Genomic DNA, 19672 nt, shown 5'->3' on the forward strand with positions numbered 1-19672 from the left:
TCTTACATCCAACTTAAAAAACCTCCAAAGTTCACCATTAATTCTGCAAATTTATTCAAGATTCCAAGTTCCTAGTTCAAGAACTCCAAGAGCCATCATTCAAAGGTACGATTAACATCTCAAAAATGAGTATTGATCTAAAGTTCATCATTCAAGGTATGTGGAGTTTTTCAACAAGAACTCTCTTTCGTTCTTGTGCCCAAAAGTAATTTTCTTTACAAAGGCATGATTTTTATTTGATTTTTATGAATTTGAAGAATGAACCCATATCTTATGATGATTATTATGAAATTTTGATGTTTATAGTTTTGAAAGATGAATTTACATGTGTGGTGATATAAAACATGAATCTTGAACGATATTTATCATGATTTTGATATTTGGATCGTGAATCCCCATTGGAAATTGTGTTTTTTTATTAAGTGTGTGTTATAAGGATGTTGATGTTGAATATTTGAGATATTTTGAATGATTTGAACTTTTGGTCTTAATGGAGTTGTTTTGAACTCGAGTGTGAAAGAAATCCACAACGTGGTTGATTTTGACAGATGGGAAGTATGATGGCTCCCGATGTATATTTATAAATTACTGAAATTGTTTTGTTGTGGCTTGTCTTTGAAATGATTTGAGTTAAGTCCGAGAGAAATATTTAGCACCTAGTGGGAGGTATAAATCAACCTTATTTTCCTAGAACTACGTGCCCCCGTAGGAGTGAGCCTGAGGCTGATTTATATAGTGATCACTAGTTTGTGTGGATTTGATATCGATAGTCTTACTCTGATGGCAAGGATAGGACGGCTCTCCCCAATGTGGGTTGTACGTTGAACTCCATGTAGCTCACATGGTTTATGTCGGTTATAGGATCTCCCAGTGTGTGTGTGTTTCCTTGTGTCTATGGTGAATGATGAAGTGATTTGAAAGTGGAATTGTGAAAGTTATTCTTTCGAATGATTTAAATGATATTTACATTATGAGAATTGATATTCTTGATGAACTGAAAGTGATTGACAAATTATATGATGACTCACATGTGTTATTGTACTTATTTCATCCTCTCATGATTATGATGATTTTCTTCGGGCGATGTGAGTCTTTCATACATCCTGCATATTTCTTATAAATATTTATGATGGTGATGTTTATACAACTGCATACACCCCCATATACTCAGTTCTTTTCCATGGTATTGACCTACATCTTCGGACGTAGGCTGCATTTTCTCGGAATATAGGTTCAGGTGCTCAGTTTTAGGTTCGACAGTGATTGTTCGAGAATGCTGTTATATATCCTCTGTATTGGTGAGTCCTCATGTTTCGAGGACGTGATGTCTGATGTTGGTTTCACGAAATTATTTACATTTGATAACTGAGTATGAGTCAGTTGGGGCATGTCTTAATGGCTCGCTAGTTTTATTGATTTTCTTAGAGGCTTGTCAGACTAGTATAGATGTTGGGAGTTGACTAATAAGTCGTATTTTATTATCTTTCTGAAATTCTTTTATCCTTGGATGATATTACTCTGTTGATATTTGAGGGTTATTTATGGAAACCCCGTTGATTTGTGTTGAACTGAATGAAAATGGCTCAAAGGGTTAGCTTGGGGCTACTCGTAGCCTCAAGCACCGTGTGACGCTCCGGGACCCATTTTTCGAGGTGTTACATATGGTAATACCCCAAGTTTTCACGTCCTAAACTTCTCATCTTTCTTTCACGAAACCAGATCTAGCTAGAAGTAATGGTTACTCATAAGTTGACTCTTTCATTTCTATCTCAACCTTATAACCATTCTCATGTCATTGCATGCATTCAGAAAATTAGTTCAGTTCATGTATCATGATTCAGGATCAGTTCTGTAATCATGTTTCCAGTTATGCATGTTCAGTATATGATCTCATTTTCCTCAGTAGTCTCAGCTTAATCAGTCTTATTCGAATATGAAGGTTCCCAAGGAGGAGATAATATCCCGTACTTTTCTTAGCTCATTCTAGATCCTAGTGCTTGCATAAAAGGCTTAGAACCTAAAAATTTCACTAAGCGTTGGGTACATAGTCATATTTTTTGGCCTCTTAACTTTGAGGAATTTTAAATTGGCCTTTTCGACCCCGAGACATAAGTTTTTGAGTAAATCATGTTCAAAAGTGTAAGGGGTATGCCTCGAGGAAGTTTTAGATTTTTTGGACGAGGATTGGTCGTGTTTGGATTTCAATTCCAGCAGCTCAACGCGATTGGATCGCGTCTCGCAGCTTATGGCGATGAGGTCCTTGCCGCGTGCGGTATGCTATTAATCAGTATTCCAGTTGCGAATTTAAATTTCTATGGGGCAGTTGCATCTTTTCCCCCCAATCCAGTTTGTAAAATACGACTTAAATCGTTCTTTAGGGCATTATATGTTCAATTTCTCCAATTTCTCTCTAACATAAACCCTAATTATCTCCTTAGTTCATTAAATTCATCATTTTCTCTTCTAGAAAATTAGGTATTCAAGTTTCCCAATCCAAGAACTTTTAAGAAAGCTTTCAAGATTGTGTTTTTCCTTTCAAGCTTAAGGGTTAAGGTATGTGAGATGTTCATCCATAGGCCTTTTCCACCCATGGAGTCTAAGAATCTGTCTTTATGTTTTAAATTATGAAATTACATGTTCATGTTGAATTATCTCCATTAAGTTCTATGAATTTTGGTTATACATTATGTTTGCGATTGTTTTTCGAGGGAATTAGCCCTTACACGTTGGAATGATGATATTTTCATGTTAAATCCTTGATTAATGGTTTTTAGTATTGAAGCTATGTTATTATTACATGTTTTAAACCATTCCCATGTTTTAATTCATGACCCTCATATGTTTGATGAAATGCCTAAGTGTTGGATTTGGAACAATGATTCCCTTTTATGGTTTCAAAGTTTTCATGTGTTCCTATTATGATTCCATTAAGTCCTGGAAGGTTATGAACACCTGTTACTTAGTTGTTTACATAGTTTTTAGTATTTTCAAAATAGTTTCAGATAAACCATGAGCTTTGTCATTCAGTTAGTATTATGTTCTATTATTGGCTCAGTTAAGCTCAGTTTAGTCCGGTAGTCAGTGTCATTCAGTTGGGAGTAGGGTTCAGCACCAAGCAAACCCAGGGATGGGGGCATTCCTACCAGATTAGGGTTTGACCCTTAGCAACAATCCCTGAGTTATAGAACTATGTAGCCAGCATAGGTTGAGATGTCTTCCTGTCAATTTAGGGTTGACACATATCTCATGAGTAATCCTGCCAGATTAGGGTGACTCTTTAGTCCTTCGAGACACCAATTTTGTGGATCCACACAACTATTGTTAGTACTTGTGGCATGGTACTGACACCCTTCCAACTGGGGTTACAGGTTGGACCCCGATTAGCTCCGATTGAGGCATGTCGGTTAGATGATACCTCCTATAGTTTTCATACAGTATTCAGTATATTTTCAGTTCAGTTTTGCCTGACCATAGCATACAGTTTATCAGTTATTCAGTTATCAGATTTCAGTATTTCAGTTTACAGACTATTTCAGAACATGTTATATGCTTGGTCATGCATTCTCAATTTTTACAGCTTTTCATGCATTTACATTCAATTATCTCATGCTATTTAGTCAGTCTTTACTTCATGCACATAAACCCATGCATTCCAGCCTAACCTCAACTCATATAGCAGTACATTTAAAGTACTGATCGTATACATTTTATTTGCGCTATAATGTTTAATATCATAGGTTCAGACACTTAGTTTCCTGACCGTGCTTAGACAGTCCAGCTAGTCAGCAACAGCAGCAGTGGTGAGTCCTTATGTTTCGAGGACCTATTATGTTATTTCAGTATTTCCGCATTTCCTTTTAGTTAGTTTAGTTTGGAGTAAATTGGGGCCTGTCCCATCAACTCTTCAATCAGTTAAGAGGATTTCAGACATGCAGTCAGTCAGTTATATATTCAGTTGGTTTTACTATATGTTTCAGACACGTTTTGATACGTATTTCAGTATCCAGTTTTATATTATCTTATCAGTATTTAAACTTTATGGCGTTGATAGTTTACTTCCACAAATATGTATTTTGTTACTTTATTTAGTGCTTACAGCAGGTACCAGCTCATAGGTTAACTTGTGGTCACTTGTGACTATAAGCACTATTATCTCGACTAGGGAGTAGCCTTGGGTCGTGAAACTATGTTATAAGATAACAAAATCCAAAAGAGAGTATGTGATTAGTATTTTGAATTTACAGGTACATGAGATAGGGACAACTGAGATATATATAAGTATTGAGCTTAAATGTATGAACATGTGAAATGAATGCAAGACCAAGTAAAACTTGTGCTGTAATAATTTGTAATTCTAAATAACTAAATGACTAATAAACTGAATACTTGGTCATGCAATCCTGATTTGATATGGTCCAAATACTAAACTGAGAATGTGAGAGCTAACTACAACCGATATGTCCCAATCTAAGTTAATCGGGGTCCAAACTGTAACACAGTTGGAAGAGTACGGGTATCTTTCTAGGGGTACTAACACATGGATGATAATGTGAATCCACAAAGATGATGTCTCAAAGGACGAGGGTGTCATACCTCTACTGACGGAGGACCCCTCATAATCTATGATGGCACCATAGGTTTGAAACTTAGAGACTGATACTAGCGACTCATGCTTAATTGACAGGGGAGCCGCTATCCTTGCATTCACTCGGTGCTAAGTGCTACTCCCAACTGAATGACACTGGTATTATTATTCATTTAACATGATTTGGTACTAATAAGTGCTCAACATAAATATAATAATCTGAATATAATGATACAAACAGGCCTGAATGACTTGTAACTTGAAAATCTGGAATATGCATGGTTATCTAGGTATCGGGTTTTCATAACCCTCTAGCACTGAATAATACTTTAAATACAATAATATCATTGAAAACCACTATCAGGAAATTCATGATTCAGAGACCCAAACATAGAGTATATCAATAACTAATGAAAAACATGATTATAGGTATAGGAAGATGCTCAACTTATAAGGACAACATGCTTACATGGTTAAATTCATAAATTGATAATTGAGAATGGTGTCAACTAAGCATGTTATGGGTGACTAAAATTATAAAGTATATAAAGACATAGTTCACATAGGAAACACATTGTCATGGTTTGTATTCAAAACTATTAAGAGAGAATTGAGTAAATTCATGCTTGACATTGAAATTTCTTAAAAAGAGTGAAAAAGGTTTATACTTGAAAGAAACAAGGGATTCTTGGAACTCAATGGGTGGAAGGGACCTATTGATGAATACCCCACATACTTGAGTTGCTTGAATTCTTAAAGAAAACTTGAAATTTAGACCTTGAATGTGTGAATTCTTGGAAGAAGCTTGTAATTTTGTGTTCTTGAGGATGAGAGGAGATTGAGTATCGTTAACCAATGAAGAATGGGGAAAATAATTCCCCTTTTGGATTTTAAATCGTCAATTGGGTGTTTAGGAAAAGGGGAAAAGACCAAAATTCCTCTCATTCATTTAATGAAAATCTCACAATTACACAACCTTCGTGGCACGGAGGCTATCGTGGAGACTAACCTCCGTGACACGCTATGTATCGCGAAGACTAGCCTCCTTGACACGCTGTGCATCGTGGATATCCAGTCTACGTGGCACGGAGAAATCGCGGAGGCATTCTGCCTCCGTGGTCCTAAAATACCCCGAACCTCCTTCAAAAATTTTAAAACTCTCCCGAATGACTCTTTTAACATCCCTAAACATATTTTAACTCATAAATCAACGTTTCGAATTTGGAAAGGTTAAAAATAAAATGTTTCAAATTTTGGGGTCTTAAAATGGCCATGTCACTTGTACTTAGTACAAATTAAATGGCTTTGGGACTTCTAAATATTGGACGAATAGCTGAAAACTCATCTAGAATCTTGCGGGGTATTATAATTTACTTATTTATTAACTACTAATCTCAATCTGAAAGATGTTAAGCCATAAATCCACCTCAAAATGACAAAATTCTAGTCTAAAGTGCTTCAACCTGGAGCCTTTCCTTTAAGAATGACCTTAGAATAAACTACAACATGCAATTATATCATCTACGTGTTAAAAGAAAGATAATGACATCCATATTGCAATATTTGGGTAGGGTCTAAAAGATAATGACATCCATATTGCAATATTTAGGTAGGGTCTAAAACGAGTTCAAAAATAAAAAAAGTAGAATCAAAAATTTATTTTAAACACACATTTTCAAGGTTATAGGAGTATATAGGAGAAAATCCATGTGACAACGGGTTTAAAACAAAGTTCAAATCGATGAAAAAATCTTTTTAAACTTTACCAGTTAACCCTCCAAATTTTTATTTTAAAATCATGATTTAAAAGTATTTTTGATGATATAATCGATGAAAAATAATTGGAATAAGATTTTGCAGCTTACCTAAGATCAATGGTGAATAAAACCTGAAGAATCACCTAAACTCGAAGCTCAAAGGTCTAAAGATGAAGGAAAAAACATGAAAATGAACTATATATACTAACACAGCTTTGGCCACTTAAGCGGTGATCGCTTAAGCGATGGGTGACCGCTAAAGAAGTTTGGCCTACGTAGCTAGACCTGCTAAAGTGGTCCCCTTCCGCTAAAGCGGCACCCGAAAAAGCAGTCAAGTGCCCGCTTTAGTGGTAGGCGATTGGTTAAGCTGTCCGCAAAAGTGGTGCTTTGTCGCTTAAGTGGCTAGCGCTAAAGCAGAACTTTGGTCGCTAAAGCGGCTTCACTAGAAACTTTACTAAGTTGCAAAGTTGTCGGTTGGCTCCTCGAAATTCGTTCGAAATCTCGTGAACGCAAACGGACTATGCTACTAGATTTGATGTATCAAACTCAATGACTACATCAGATTTCGGAAAAAAGATTATTTTCTTGATCCCCGAAACTCCCTTTCACTATTTTTCAAATGAAGAATTGAAATACAAGATAAAGGTCCCGAACCCGAATCAACCACATTACTAACCCAAATATTTAATAATTTGGATCTGCTAATGCAGTCCAATTTGTCGTTCGACAGTCAAACAACAAATGTTGACCGAAGTCAACTATATGGCTTCTCAATCCTCTAAAAATCATAAACTCACACAAATTACTTCCAATCGCAACGGAAATCATGCCAACCATTTTCAAACTCCAAAATCAACATATAGCAACTACAAAGAAGAAAAAAATGGCCAAAACAGATAAAAATAAAAATTTATAAATTTAGCTCATTACAATAAATCCATTTACAAGATTATTTTTAGAAATTACCCGATTTCATATATGCAGGTTTACTTAACAATGTCCATGAATTTTTTATTTTAACATTGTCATCTAATTTATGTCCGGATTTGATTTTTTTTTTTGACATGTGTATCATTTTTGGACAGCTTCAAACACCATAAATTTTTTTGACAAATTTATACCACTAAATATTGTATCTAGCGATTTTTATTAAACTAACAAAAATCTTCAACCACTATAGTAAAAGCAAGGAGGCTAGACCTTACTTTACAAATCCTATTGAGGTGACAAACACCGTATGTCAAAACAGGTATAACTTAATTTAAGGGAAAGTTTGAAAAACATAAGAGTGATTTGTACAGAAATGATACTTTAGCGCTGACTACAAACACATGTTTATCTCAAGAATTAAACTTTTCCCATAAAAATGAAGGATATCCTTTCAAATTCAGCTTAAAAAGAATTCTATTTATGACGTTAAACAAAGAATAGAATCAAACAATATCTTGTGTTGGAATATTGTATGTACCATAATATATTTTCTCACGTAGTCAATTTCTGTCACAATTTTACAAAGAATATCAATGTTGACACTAAGAGCCTAGGCCATGACAAAACAATTAAAATGGATGAAAATAAAGTACACCAGAAATATGGTCTATAAAGATGAAATACACTCCCATTATAATTTGTACCTCATAAAATCAAAACTAATTAAAAAAATTAAATATATCTAGCTTAGATTTAGTAATTATTACTCTTTGTAGTTCAGATGATAACGATCAATATTTATCATCCACAGGAAGTTATACTCTTTTCTCTTGTTGAGAATAGAGGAGGAGCGTCATACGATCAAAACAAGAAAGCTTCATTTGTTAGGCGAAATAAACATTTGGGCCGAATAAATATTTTCAGTAGCAAACAAGAACATGGGCCAACTTAGAATAGAAGGTTACTTTATTTTAGCTTAGAAGAGAAGCTTCTTCTTTTATATTTAGTATTTCTAGTTTCATTGTTTAGCTTAGAAGGAAAGATTCTTTCTTTAGTTTAGCTTGTATAAATAAAGGTCATTGACAAGGAATATAGACAGAGAAAATTTCCCAAAATTTGTTCCAATTTTTTTTCTACATGGTATTAGAGAAATAATTTTCAGATCAGATTCAACACCAACTTTCTCCTTTCTCGATCTCAAACATGGCAGAGCAAACAACTACTGCTTCAATGACTACTACTTCTAGCACTCTCACCATGGATCCAAATCATCCTAATCATCTTTATGCTTTTGATAACCCTGGTATGACACTAGTAAATAGACCCTTTGATGGCAAGGGATATCCAGGGTAGAAGAGGTCAGTCCTAATTGCTCTGTCAGCAAAGAATAAATTGGGATTCATCACGGGTTCCCACCCATGCCCAGTATAGGATGCAATAGATTTTCAAGCATGTAATAGGTGCAATGACATGGTCACATCATGGATCTTGAATTCACTTTCTAAGGACATAGCTGACAGTGTAATTTATTCCAAAATTGTATGAGAACTTTAGACCAGCCTCGAGGACAGGTTTGGTCAGTCCAATAGTGCTAAGCTTTATCATCTGCAAAAAGAGCTCAATAGCTTAAATCAAGGAACAAATAGCATAGCAGAATACTTCACTAAACTCAAAAAATTATGGGATGAACTAGATTCTCTTAATTCTAATATTCAGTGTAGTTGTGTGTGTATGTGTAAAGGTAAGCTCAAACTAAAGAAGTTCTTAGAGGATGAGAGGTTGATACAGTTTCTCATGGTTCTTAATGATACCTATTCTCAAGCTAGAAGCAACATTCTCATGATCAATCCATTACCTAGCATCAATCTTCCTTACTCTTTGATTCTGCAAGATGAGAACCAAAGGGAATCTTATTTCAACCTTGTGAATTCTACAAATTTATCAGCCTTCATGACAAGAAATTTTAACAATCAGAAAGCTGGGCAACAGACATAAAAATTTATACCATCAGCTTCCCACAAATTTGGAAATTTTTATCCCAGATCTGCACCTCCCCAGGTCCAACAACAGAGGTTCACCAAATAAATTTCAAATCTCAAAGGTAAAAAAAGAAAATAAAACCCAAATGTCTCTTGTGATTATTATGGAAAGCAAGGATATCTGAAAGTAGATTGTTACAGATTGATAGGTTTTCCTGAGAAATTTCAATTCACAAATGATAAGGGTCATCAAAATCAGATAAGGGGGAATAATGCTATGATGGAAGATGCAGTGCGAAAACAAGCTATTAAATCTGAGATGCCTTACAACAAAGAACAATATTCTCAGTTTGTTCAGATGTTCAAACAGATAAAGATGAAGGAAGGTATAAATTCAGGGATTGACATCAATGCTAATTCTGTAGCTGGTATAATTTCTAGGCATCTTGGTTCATATTTTTCTATCCTAAACTATAGCACTTGGACCATAGATTGAGGTGCATCAGAATACATGTGTTTCAATTCATCTTTCTTTGCTTCCATAAATTGTCTTCAATTTCCTTTAACTATCAGTCTTCCTAATTGTCAAACCATTTCAGTTACTCACATAGGTACAGTAGCCATATTTTCTGATTTGATTCTAGAAAATATGTTATATGTTCCTAGTTTCAAGTATAATCTTATGTCTATTCACAAGTTATGTAAACAGTTTTATTGCACCTTGTATTTTAATCTGACAAACTGTGTGATGCAGGGCCCTTCTATAAGGAGGCCTCAAGTTTTTGGTGAAGCACAAGAAGGTCTTTATCTACTCAAGCCTAATGCCAAAGATTCATTCTCTAGTTTCAGCAAGACTACTTGTAGGAAGATTGTTGCTAATCCTAGTAGTTCTTTAGTTTCAGTTTCAGTTTCTAATAAAGATAGTATTGTTTCCTTTCCCATTTGTACTAATGCAACTTCTAATGTAAAACTTTGGCATATTAGATTGGGGTATTTGCGTTTTTCATCAATGAAGAATGTCAGTTTCCTTTCTTTTCCATCTAATTCTGTGTGTTTTTGTGATATTTGTCCCAAAGATAGATAATCTAGACCTTCTTTCCACATTAGTCAAATTTCAACAACTTCTATATTTGAACTTATTCATATTGATACTTGGGGACCCTACAAGGTAGATACTTACAATGGATATAGATACTTCCTTACTATAGTAGATGATTATTGTAGAGAGAATTAGACTTATCTGTTGAGAACCAAAAGTAATGCCTTTTCTATATTGTAATGTTTTTTTGAATATGGTTGAGAGATAATTTAATGTTAAGGTGAAAAAAATAAGGTCAGATAATGCCCTGGAGTTGGGAAAGAGCTTGATTGCAACTAATTATTTCAACTCTCAAGGGATTGTACATCAAACATCCGGTGTGGCTACCCCTCAACAAAATGGTGTTGTTGAAAGGATGCACAGGGATTTACTTGAAACAGCAAGAGCTCTTTTATTTCAATCTCAGGTTCCTATAAGATATTGGGGAGAGTGTATTCTCACTGCTACTTTTCTTATTAATAGGATGCCTTCAAGGGTCCTTTATAGAAAAACTCCTTATCATAGATTTTTTGGTAAGGCACCTGATTATAGTTCATTAAAGTGTTTTGAATGTTTGTGCTATGCTAGCACTTTGTCACATGGGAGACGAAAGTTTGAATCAAGAGCACAGGCTTGTGTCTTTCTTGTTTATTCCATTAATCAAAAGGGTTTTAAACTCTTAGAGTTGAATACACAGAAAATAATTGTCACTAAAGATGTCCAGTTCTATGGGAACATTTTTCCCTTTACAAAGAATCCCAACTCACCTCTACCTATCTTTTTTGTACCAGACCATGAAACTATTTCTTTCACTGATGACACACTTCTCTTCAACACAAATTCCACAATCCACACTTTTCCACTTTCAGATAGACTACCAACTTCAGATTCTTCACATTCACAATCAACCCCACCTTCTTCACCAGAAAATCTACCTACAACCAGTACACCACTTCCTAGAAGATCAGACAAAACTAATAAAGGCGTACTTCCAGTTTATTTATAAGATTATTCTGTAATAATATATTTTTTACCCCAGTCACTGAATCTTGTTTTGCATCTTCTGTTGCACCTAATTCTATTTCTTTTGCTGGACTCTCTTTATCAAATTAACTCATTCTTAAAGCAGTGTTTAAAATTAAAGAACCAACTAGTTATCACCAAGCATTTACTAATCCAGATTGGTGTAGTGCTATAGATGATGAACTAGCAGCTCTATAGTCCAACCACACTTGGGATGTGGTTCCACTTCCACCTGGAAGAAAGGCTTTACCTTGTAAATGGGTTTACAAGGTAAAGCATCATGCAGATGGATCACTTGAGAGGCTAAAAGCTAGGCTGGTCATAAGGGGGGACATCCAAAAGCAAGGGGTAGATTTCAATAAAACCTTCTCCCCCTTAGTCAAAATAACTACAATTAGATGTATTTTGTCTGTGGATGCTAAAAGACATTGGGATATTTCTCAATTTGATGTTAAAAATGCTTTTTTGCAAGGAGATTTGCAAGAAGAAGTGTATATGAAGTTTCCACCTAATTTGTCTTCTCCTGATCCTAATTTGGTGTGCAAACTCAACAAGTCGCTTTATGGTTTGTGACAAGCTTCTAGGCAATGGTATGCCAAACTTGCAGGTGCTTTTAATTTCAAAGGTTACGGTGCTTCTCTCAATGACTATTCCCTATTTTTCAAAAAGAGTGGTTCTTTGATACATATTGTAGCTGTCTACGTCGATGATATCCTCAGTACAGGTAGTGACACCAAAGAGATTGAGTGTCTAAAATTGTTTCTTCATTCTAAATTCAAAATCAAAGACCTAGGACTTCTACATTACTTTCTGGGAATGAAAATTTTAAGGAAAGATCATGGAATTATCATCAGTCAAAGGAAATATACCTTTGATTTGCTTCAAGAGTTTGACATTTCTCATCTGTATCCTGCATTATCTCTAATGGATCCTTCTTGTAAACTTTCTGAATCATCAGGAACACCCATATCAGATCCTTCTATTTACAGGCATTTAATTGGCAAGTTAAATTATTTAACTCGTACCAGGCCAGATCTATGCTATGCAGTATTAACATTGAGTCAATATATGCAAACTCCCTGCGATATACATTTCACAACAACTTTATGGGTTCTGAGTCACCTGAAAAGACATTCTTGTCGAGGGATCTTCTTATCCGTCTCTCCATTTTTTCCCTCAATGCATTTTGCGATGCGGATTAAGCGTCTTTCCCAGATTCTCGTCGATCGATCAGTGGGTTTTTCATCTCCATAGGAGGTTCTCCCATTTCCTGGAAATCTAAGAAGCAAGTATCTATGTCTCTTTCCTAAGCTGAAGCGAAATATCGATGGATGAGATGGTTAGTTGCGGAGCTCACTTGGTTAACTCGCTTACTGTTTGATTTATTAGTTCCACCGACTTTGTCGATACCCATTCGTTCCGACAGTCAAGCAGCGATTCATTTCGCTAGAAATCCCGTATTCCATGGACACACAAAACATGTAGAGCTAGACTGTCATTTCGTTTGGCAATAATTTCTTTCTGGGCTCATTTCTCTTCACTTTCTCCCTTCAAAGGATCAACTTCCCGACATATTCACAAAGTCCCTTTCTGGACCATCTTACCACCGTCTTCTTGCCAAGATGGGACTCACTTCGATCCCCTCCATCTTGAGGGGGGATGTTGAGAATAAAGGAAGAGCGTCATTCAATCCAAACAAGAAAGCTTCATTTGTTAGGCAAAATAACATTTGAGTTGAATAAATATTTTCAGTAGCAAACAAGAACATGGGCCAACTTAGAATAGAAAGTTACTTTATTTTAGCTTAGAAGAGAAGCTTCTTCTTTTATATTTAGTATTTCTAGTCTCATTGTTTAGCTTAGAAGGAAAGATTCTTTCTTTTGTTTAGCTTGTATAAATAAAGGTCATTGACAAGGAATATAGACAGAGAAAATTTCCCAAACTTTGTTCCAATTTTTTTTTCTACATCTCTCATATTTAATTATTTATTCTAATTAGTTTCAGCTATATGATATTATTTTAACCAATTATGTACTACATCATAGTTAAGTAACATGAACTTAAATTCAAACACATGGCATGCATGTATTGGCTTGGTGTATACATCGGGTGTGTGTAAGTTTTACCTATAGCGTGGCTTAGCTCAAGATACAAATGTGACCAGTGGCGGATCCAGGAATTTATTTCAGGGGGTTCGAAAAAATAAAAATATAAATGTGTGAATACATCAACAAAATATAATTTCAAGGTATAGCAGCTGCGTGCAAAACAGATTTAAAAAATGTAGCCTTCGCTGGTAGTGGGAATCGAACCCACAACCGAGGGATGAAGAAGTGACTCAAGAAGCAGATATAGAACCACTGGGCTATCCAACAACCTAATTTTTAGGTGGTTCAAAATTAATATATATACATAAATATAGATTTTCTACGTTATATATACAACGTAATTTTTCGCCGAGGAGATTCGGGTGAACCCTTGCCACGTGGGTCCGCCGATCCTGAATGTGGCAGATGCGTTGATAAACTAGTAACATAAAAAACGAATAGAAGCGGAAGAAAAAGAAAAGATACGTAGAAATAGAAAGTTTTCTTATTTTGCTTTAGCTTTGTTGGAAATTACATATAATCAATAACTGAATATCAATTATTTTGGAAGTAAAATCTATAACTCCAACACCTCTCATTGTTCTTTTTTAATATTTGGTCAATGAAGTCCCGATTCATCAGTCTCTGCCCTCATTAGTTCATGCAACTCAATTTTCGGAGACACATCATTTGAGCAAGCGCATATATTAAGTACACAACGATACGGAGGTTTATTACCACAAAAACTCTTACAATCTTCTGTTTTCTCACAAAAGCAACATAACTTGACATTTCTTGCTTCAACCTTTGGCGAAACACCTGTACATTGAAGAATCTATAATTGATATTACGTATATACACACTTGTAAATTGAAGAATCTATAATTGATATTCCATATACAAAAACTTTTACATTATTGATTTCTCTCTCTATATGTGTGTGTTTATTTGTTAAATTTTTTTTCTTTGAAAATGTGCTTGTTGAAAATCTCGAATTATCGTCTTATCGATAACTTTTGACAAAGAATTATGTGAAAAGTTTGCACCATGTAGTAAGCAAATTCATGTCATGGTTTATTTTTCTATATTATGAAAAAAAAATATCTATAATGATTCACATAAAGCCCTTGAAACAAAAATTTATACAACTAAAAAGTGATCAAAAAATCGCACAGTATGAAACAAAAATTTATACAACTAAAAAGTGATCAAAAAATCACAAACAATATGAAACAAATTAAGTGGATGCTGAGTGGGTGCAACTCATATACATAATTTTAATCTTACAAGAAAATCTTTCTTTTACTACTTTCTTCTCCCTATAAAATGAATGTGTAAATTCACCAAGAAAAGTTAAATAAATAAATACATGAACAAATATTTTAATACCAAAAACACGAAAAAGTAATTTGCGACAAATCTCAAAAGGAGGGTGTGGTATTCATGTATTAAAAAACTATTAAATAAGGTTAAATTAAAAGAGGAAAAACCTTACAAAGTTTTATCACCAAGATGATAAGAAGAAAAGTCATCACTTTGGAAGCCATATCAAAATAATTTTTCTAATGCCAAATAGTTAACTTGAAAATTGTATGTGTAGATGTTTGGTGGTAGCCTTTTTTCCTTGTATTTATAGGATGTTTAGTCAACAAGCTTAAAAAATATAAGAATATCTAATAAACCCAAATTAATGATTTTTACAATCAATTATAGCAAATTAAATAATCTTTAATAAAATAGAAAAATATAAACTTATCTATTAAAGACATATTAAATTTAATATTGAAAATCAAACTTAAAATTTGACTAAAATGGTCAATTAGCTTTTGAACCGTTGGTGTTTTTCATTTGAAGATCCAAATATTTTATAGCAAATTAAAGTAACTAGAAAAAGTATAGACATTTTACGGACACATTTATTAAAGACAAATTGATCCAAAGTTTGGTTAACATGTTCTCTATCTTTTTTTTTTTTTTTTTTTTTGAACAATTGGTGTTCTTCTTCTTTAATTTAATGATCGAAGACAATGTAGCGAAGGGGTCAATGAAGCCATAAAAATCGATAATATCTAATAACCACAAATTAAAATCATGCTCACCGCATCCAACATTTAGTTGCAAATTAGAGTAAATAAAAATAAATAAGTGATTTTGTGGACTTATGACTTATATATTAAATGTAAACATTATCATAAAAATAAGCTTTTACCGACAGTAAATATAACTTTTAATGATAATTAACATTCATCAATAATTAGTTATTTATAAATGTTATTTCTTCCACCATCTTTTACTTTTCAGTGTACTTAAAATAATTATTAATTTTAATTGTGCAGTTTTAAAATTAAGATTTAATTTATTGCTTTGTGATATAATAAATTTTCCTTTTATACTCTCTCTGTTTCTAAATACTTGCCATTTTTTTGCTTGCACTCTTCTTAAGAAAAATATTTACTAAAGACTAATTTGACTAAATTATCCTTATTATTATTCCTCTATATTTAACACTTTTCTTTTTTGCACAATATTTATATCTCTCCATATTTATGATTAAAGGTTAATTATTTAGAGTTGAGTGATCATACAAGCTTTTAACTTAAAAAGAAAACACAAAGGGTCGTCTGACCATACAAGGGCTTCAAAGTTAAAATTTCGGTTTGATATTTGTGTTTGTTTACGATATTTAGACAAACGTTTAATTTGAAATTTTTATTTCAAATCCAAAATTCACTTAAAAGGTCAAATTTTAATTTTAAGTTTGATATTTCTTTTTTTTTTTTTTTTAAAAGAATTAAAATTTAATCTATAAATTTATATTTTATAAAAATATCTATAAATATATATTTTGTAAATAGAATATTCATGCTCGAAGTGAAAAAATTGCTTGTACTCTGTGGAAGAATTACATTAAAAAATACAACAACAACAATAACAACAACAACAACAACAACGACAACATATTCAACAGGTTTCACAAGTGGGGTCTTGGGGGGGGGGGGGGGGGGCTTAGAATATATACATACCTTATGAAAATTTTTATTTTGTATGAGATGCGCCATGCCATTCTTGTATGAGGGATTTATTATTTGACATTTAGAATTTGTTGGACCTAACTTTCATTACTTTGCCATATTCTTTTCTCCATGCACCATCTCCCTCTTCACCTTTTTATTTTAATTCATGTTCTCACACTTTTTTATTTTTCGAAAATTTCACTCGATTTTTTTCTTTCTTTGAATTCTTATATTCTCTTTAAACGTCTTTCATAGAAATTAATTTTGAATTTTTATTTTATTATTTTACAAAACTTTTTAGTGTGTATATTAATTAATGTAATTTAAAATTTATAATATGCACCGAAGAATTGCACTATGTCACCATATTGACATACTCATTCCACCTCAAGAGAAAAATTAGAGTTGGCGTTGTGTTTGATCATGAATGTAACTTGGAATTATTTTTAAATTTTTGTGAGAGAAATAAGTAGGCATTTGGCTATAAAATATTGTTCACAATATTTTGTCATACGTTTTCACTTTATTTCGAAATACTTGTTTGGCCATGAAAATTAAATATGTATTTCAAAATTTTCATAAATTTTGATTTTTTGAAAGAAAAAATTGAATTCAAGTTTTTCTATCCCTTTATAAAAAAGTACATCCAAAGTCTAAAATATTTTTAAAAATACTATGACCAAACGCAATTTCAACTCTATTTTCAACTTCAAAAATACCAATAATTAAAGTGAATACATTTTTAATTTTCATGGCCAAACGGGTCCTAAGAGTTAAAAAGGTTTACTTGTTTGCACTTTTCTAAATACAATTCTAAATTATATTTGAAATTCTCATGGTTAAACACCAACTTAAAATTGTATTTAAAATAAAGTAGAAAAAATTTGAGAAAAAGAAAAAAATTATCATGACCAAATAGACACTTGACAAAGAATTAATTATTAGGAACTATTATTTCTGTAAATATTGCAATATTTCAGTAAGGAAATTCTGGGAAAAATAATATAAAGGTGGTAAGACGAAAAATAGTTGCAAATAATAGGTTGCACAAAGAGATTATATTTAATTTTGGTGGCATTGACCATGAATTTGAAGGAGAAAAATAAGAAGATGAAAAATGGTAAAGATGTCACAAAGGTAAAGAGGTAAAGAAGGCTAATGGACCCCACAAGCAACATGTCAATCAAATAATAGGGCCTTATACAACTTTTTATTGGTTGTATGAGACTCAAAATAAAAACTTTTCATACCTTAATACTATCTTCGTACATGTAGAAAGGCTATTTTCATGAGATTCTCGTCTCAAATGCAAAAAAACTAAGTACAAGGAGAACAAAACGATGAAGAAAGTATAGCACGTAATAAAAAAAGCATCACAGAGCCTACACAAAAGAAAGAATAGCAACATAAAGTAATATGGTAATCAAAACAATAGATAACACATGATGATAGATATCAAACCAAGAGCTATAAGGATGCGAGTAATCTTACGACAAACACTAGGAACCCAAACCTTCTAGAGGCAACATAACCATGAGTCCCTACTAAAGTTTCTACTCTAATACGCGATTTTCACACCTTCCTATCTAAAGTTAAAATATATCTAGTTAATATTATCATTAATTTTCTAGACCAATGATTTTTTCTAAATTTAGGTGTATTTAAAAATTTATAATACCATGTACTTACAAGCATATATTTATAATACGAATAGGAATGTACAGACCAAATCCCCAAGCCAAACTAAATTGATGAACTAAACTAAGTCGAGGAAAAAATGATTTATAGTTTAGTTTGGTTGATTTGGTGTTAGAAAAAATCCGACCATTCTTGATTTTATTTGACATTAACAAAGAAAAATTCAAATCGAAATTAAATAAAATCGACATAATAAATGTGTAATTTTAATATTTTAATACTTTAGAAAATATTAATTACAAGGGCCCTAACAAGGTGTATAACAAAATAGTTTGGTAATTATGAGTGGCTGCAATAGTTTGGGCATATAGCGACTGATTATTTGCAACCAGGATTATCAGATCACTCACCAGCCTTAGTCCAATGTACACAGAGGATCAGCCTAAAACCTAAACCATTTAGGCTGTATGTTACAGTACTGGAGCATCTTAACTTCAAGGGACTTGTGCAGAGAGTATGGTAGAGGCCAATAGGTGATGATGCAATGCAAGTACTATGGAATAAACTGAAGCAGTTAAAAGTTGAGTGGAAGGAGTTAAATACTTACATAGCCTTATATGCATAGAAGCTTAATCAAGCTAGGAAACAATTAAAAATAGTACAAGCTCAGATTGCTACTTCGTTGTTTGAGCCAACTTTATATGAGCAAGAAAAAATATTATTAATTGACATACAAAAATGAAGCCTCATTGAGGAGAAGATCTTAAGACAAAAATCAAGAGTTTGTTGGACTGATAGTGGGGATGCTAATATTAAGTTCTTCCATGCCTAGGTGAAGATCAAAACTGCCCATAAATACAATCTCATCTATATATATCGAGAATGGAGTTAAGTTAACTGGCCTTAAGAAAGTAGAAGCAGAATTTGTGTCCTTCTTCACATCACTCATGAGAGAGTGTTGAGGAACTGCCTTATCTAAATACATTAGTGATCAAGAAGGGCTATGTCTTGGCAGGGATCAATAATTGATGCTCATACAAATGATAAGTATAGAGGAGATTGATCAAGCTGTCAAGGGAATTCCACTTGACAAAAGTCCTGGAATTGATAGATATCCCCCATTGAGTTTTTAAAAAGGAACTGGAAGAGGTAAAGGAAAGTGTGTGTGTAGTTGTAAATTAGTTCTTTTCCAAGGGCAAGATGTTGAAAATTTGGAACTGATCTTCCATAACATCAATCCCTAAGGTTCCTTCACCGACTAAGGTCAAAGATTATAGACCTATAGCTTGTTATTCCACAATGCATAAACTGGTTGCCAAAATTCTTACCAACAATAAGAAAAAAGTGGTGAATGGGTTGATAGGAAGGTCACAGTCAACATTTGTGGAGGGGAGAAATATTTTGGACAATATAATTTTTAAGTCACGAGTTGTTTAAAGGATACACAAGGAAATGGATTTCACCTAGGTGTGTACTAAAGGTGGATATAAGGAAAGCATATGATACAGTCGAATGACAGTTTTTAAGAGCTATGATAACAAAATTAAGGTTCCCTCATAAGTTCATAAACTAGGTAATGGA

At 33.3% G+C, this 19672-nt stretch overlaps 1 long non-coding RNA gene across 1 annotated transcript; it reads right to left on the reverse strand.

The window, feature by feature from the left end:
* Window positions 1–13926: 13926 nt before the first annotated feature.
* LOC124888682 lies at window positions 13927–15025 on the reverse strand. Its single transcript, XR_007047356.1, has 2 exons — window positions 14935–15025; window positions 13927–14258 (listed from the first exon to the last, which is right to left on the reverse strand). It is a non-coding gene; the product is annotated as an uncharacterized LOC124888682 (long non-coding RNA).
* Window positions 15026–19672: the final 4647 nt, after the last annotated feature.

This window comes from Capsicum annuum, chromosome 11 (assembly GCF_002878395.1).
Source record: "Capsicum annuum cultivar UCD-10X-F1 chromosome 11, UCD10Xv1.1, whole genome shotgun sequence".
Classification (NCBI taxonomy): Eukaryota; Viridiplantae; Streptophyta; class Magnoliopsida; order Solanales; family Solanaceae; genus Capsicum; species Capsicum annuum.